Below are 4,475 nucleotides of genomic sequence, written 5' to 3'. Positions count from 1 at the left end.
GACCCGCTGTCAGCGACTCAGAAACCAATTGTTAATGGGTGAGTGTCATATGCTGCCCAGACGTCCGAGGGCTATGTGTATCGTAGTTTTGCATTTTGTAATCTGTACAATTACAGTCATCTACTACAGAGTCAATGATTCAACTACCAACAACACATCGTCTTGGTTATAGCGGGCTGCCCAGCTGATCAACCTGACCCTGAAAAAGCCGTTGTTGAGTATCAACTAAAAGAAACATCAAAATAGTTAAAAAAAAACACAACTCATAAAAACTAAGATGGCGACCTACCGAAATGGCGTCTTCAACCTGTTCCTGACCCACTGAAGAAAAAATTAAATGCTCACCAAACGCCTTCGGGCACCGAGCCGACCGGGCAAGGATGCATATCCAGTCAAGGTCGCCAAACACTTCCAGTTAAACACGAAAGTAACGTAAGTAGAAATCTCGTCGGAAACAATACATCGGAATGACTTCACGGCTATCACGATATAAAATCACAATTTTTAATATTTGTGATGAATTTAAAGATCTTAGCCATTCTTAATTAAACTCGTTTTGTACGCCAAATGCGCTTTTAGTCTACACAAGACTTAAACAGTGACGCTCGTAACAAAATACGTAAAAGGTAAAAAAAAGTACGAAGATGATGAGCACTTGGGATACGAAATTTTTTTTCCAAATAAATCAAAAGTAATTTATTGCTGGGGTAGAAAATCTTTAGCATTATGAAAAAAAATCAAAATTTTCTAAACTGTTGTCTCATTGGCACTCAAATCACATCTTGTTATGTCTAGTTAATTTATACTAGTATTAATTAACTCTATTTTAGTTATTTTAACAGAAAGAACAAGGAAGCATCCACACAAGGTTTAAGAAAAGAAATATATATTTGCTAAAGCAAATTTTTCCTCGATGTTTGTATACGTCTCTTTGTGACTATCTGCATGCATCTGGTTTGTTTCATTGTACTCTAGGTTTTTTGATAACATAGTTGGTTTTGATATTATTAACCAGTTTATTCTACAGGTTTTTCAAGTTATGTTCATTGGAAAAAAATAAAGTCTAACAACTCATAATAGTAGAATAGAGCAAAAACATATCACAGGTATATTTAATAATAAGTCGAAAACAAACTGCCATGGTAAATGTTTAAATTGTAACCAGACTGCATGTACCATATATTACAAAACTCCATCTTTCAGACGGTCAAAACAAAATGTATGTTACTTTTCTCTGAAACTCGGTATTATTTTTGTCGACCTGTTTTTATGAAAGGAGAGTTCTTTGTCGTGTATAAAATTACAATTGACAAATTTCGTTCATTTTTGGGAATGAAAATGGCTTAGTTGTCTCTCCCATTTTTGTTGGTATGTTTTTATTCAAACTTAAAGCAACACGTGGAATCATGTGTTTGTAAAACAAATATGTTTTTCTATTTTCCAAATTGGCATTTACAACTAATATAATTGTCATCGGTTTCGTTGAAGGAATAAGATGAGCAATTTTTGAAAAGAGTATTTTTTTTTTCGGTTTATGTTGGCGCAACATATGCTTCTTTCTTTATTATATCTTACTGAACACTTATCGTGAGAAGCAGGTCAAAAGAGGAAGTAAAAGTAATTTACGTTACCAAACTATCTGTTCAATATTTTTGTAAATATTTAATTGTTGTTTTGGTTTCTTCCTTGTCAAGTCTAATATGAACAAGTTTATATTTATGAAGTGATTCATTGTTGTCATATCGTGTTTTTTTCATTTATGTACTGTGTAATGATTCCAATGTTGCTTATAAATTTGTTCCTCCAATCTTATTTGTATCCCGAAACGCTCTAAAGTTATGTCGTTTGTGCTTGTTTGATTAATTCTTAATGCACTGTGTTGTTTTGGTGAAATTTATGTCGTCAAGACATTCACTTATTCAAAAAAATTTTTTCTAGGGTTTTCGGTTTTGTAAACCTAGTAGTACAACCAAACCTATACATATAAGGTCACCTTCAGGATCCTGGAAAATTGGCTTTACACGAGAGTGCCCATTTCATTGTGGTTCAAAATGCATGGGTATTTCTACAGCGGAACAAGAAGAGGATGACCTGACAAGACAGGTGGCCTCTAAAAAGAGATGTCATTTAAAGTTTTAAGCCATTGGCCTATATGGGCGTAAAGTGCTTTTCAATAAAGATTTAAATCAGGTTTTACTTTACACCAATGGTGTAAAATGTAAAGTTTGGAACATTTTGCTTTCAAAATGCAAAAGCAATTTCAAAACAAACAAGAAAATAAGGTACAGACTATTTTTAATCTCGATAAAATAATCTTTGAGGTAGATGATCATCAGTACTGAAGTATTCTGTTTCTGATTAAATCGACATTATGGTATAATGGTTGCACAAATCCGTCTGCCCTGATGTAAGATGTCCAAATTAATGACACACGGTGTCTTCTATGACCAAACTATTTGCTGCTTTGAAAACTGTAATAAAAATAGTATATATTTTGAATATTTAAGGCATTCATCAGAACGCTGCATAGCGTCTATATTTCCATTAATTGCTTACAATTTTAACATATTAAGTATAATTCAAAACACTTACTAAATATGTTACCATTACATGGGTTTGCCTGTGAATTGTGTATTTTTTCAGAAACACAGACAAGTAACCTATACATTTCAGACATTATACACAAAGCATATTTACAAGAACGATCTCTTATGAAGAGAAAAGGGGATTTCACTTAAACATTTAATTTATTACATCCTTTTAATAGGATACATTACTAGATAAGCTAGTACATGTATAATGTCAAACAACTCAATGTTTTTTTAATATATATAGGGCGAATACTTCTGCAATCCAAGGACGTATAACTAACTAATATACGTCCTTGTGCAATCATACATTTTTTTCGGAAAATTTACAAAATACAAATAAATCAACTAACCTCGTCTGTATGTTCATGAAAATGTTCTCTAACCAGCAATTCTGTTTCCGGTGAAGTTAAAGAGATTTAAGAAGTATAATCCTCCGAGAACTGGAAATTTAAAAATACAAAATGCTACTACTGATATTCATAATTATAAGTTACAATTCATATTAGAAATAAAAATGAAAATAATACTAATAATAATTCTTAGGCGCAATATCTAAATAAAAAATTGTAAATTAAATATTAGTATTGTAAAAAAAAAACTTACATAATTTTACTTTTCATTATTTTGTTTGAAATCCGTGATAAAATAATTACGTTTTATGATTTGAAAGTGACTTATAGACCTAATGGGTCAGGTGTATTTTATTGTGTATGTAATATATTGTACTTTACTGAAATGTGATTACACATGTCACTATAATAAAAAATTTACTTACTTACTTACTTGAATATATATACATTTGACAAAATCCCTAATAGCAATAGCATTTTTAGTATAAAAATCACATCGTTCCAATTTGTTTTGTATAAGTTTTAACGATTTATGAACACAGTTGATAACATAATAGTAAATGCATGATACGATTAAATACTTTCCACATTTTCTGTATTGATGTTAATGGAAATTTTGATAATCAAAATAGTCACAAATACGCTTTCAATAAATGCGACTTCACAGCAAAAACAACTTTGACTGTTCTGATAATTCATCAACATATACAGTGTATTCTATACTCACGGTAATTGAAGAGTTTAGCCTGTTTCAGAACCTGGTAACTATTTGCAGCATAGTTTGCATAAGGAACTACCTGTCTTGGCTGTTGGTATCCGTAGTTACCAGGTAAATAAGCACAGGAAACTAGTGCGATGATGCACGGAAGGATCAGACAAATGGCGACTTTTGTGTTCATTTTGAAGTTTTGACTTTCTGAAAGAAAATTTTGTAGAAAGTATGATAAAAAAAATTTAAGAATATTTGATATGAAAATGTGAATTGTGGTGAACAATTATCAATCTTTAACACAATTATTTTAGACAAATAGCCTCATCTCCTAAGTGAAGAACACATTTAACGATAAAATGATGGAAAATTAGTCAATACTCGAAAATACTCTAGTAAGAATAATATTGAAAGAACAAGCATGGCCCAATTTATGAATATAACTGTATTTGAAAACTAACAACCCAAAAATTCCCTTGTTAAATCACAGGTTTTTTATCACCCCCCTTTCCAAAAAAATAAAAATTTAGAAATAAATCGATAAATACACAATAACAAAATCAATTTCCATACATACCTAGAAGAATTTAAATTGAAAGTGATTAGCAAACTTGAGTTTACATGTATTTAAATGTAACATAACTTCCCTGTTGTATAGAAGTGTTCAGAAGCCATTTCTGTCAATCGGCAACATTATGGCATGTCGTCTGGTCATCCTACAAAACAAGATGTTCATTAAGACTTACACTACAAGTTTGGTAAAACAAAAATTACTTGCTGGATAGATGGGAATAAATAAAATTATATAATACACATTTATATCAG

The 4,475-nt window shown here is 31.0% G+C and overlaps 1 long non-coding RNA gene across 1 annotated transcript; it reads right to left on the bottom strand.

The window, feature by feature from the left end:
* Window positions 1-2,278: 2,278 nt before the first annotated feature.
* Window positions 2,279-3,881, bottom strand: LOC143070695 (uncharacterized). The gene is made up of 3 exons (XR_012976647.1): window positions 3,669-3,881; window positions 2,942-3,031; window positions 2,279-2,471 (listed from the first exon to the last, which is right to left on the bottom strand). It is a non-coding gene; the product is annotated as an uncharacterized LOC143070695 (long non-coding RNA).
* Window positions 3,882-4,475: the final 594 nt, after the last annotated feature.

The sequence above is a fragment of the Mytilus galloprovincialis genome, chromosome 4 (assembly GCF_965363235.1).
Source record: "Mytilus galloprovincialis chromosome 4, xbMytGall1.hap1.1, whole genome shotgun sequence".
Classification (NCBI taxonomy): domain Eukaryota; kingdom Metazoa; phylum Mollusca; class Bivalvia; order Mytilida; family Mytilidae; genus Mytilus; species Mytilus galloprovincialis.
Note: the sequence above shows the minus strand (reverse complement) of the source record. Positions and strands in the feature narration are given on the sequence as shown.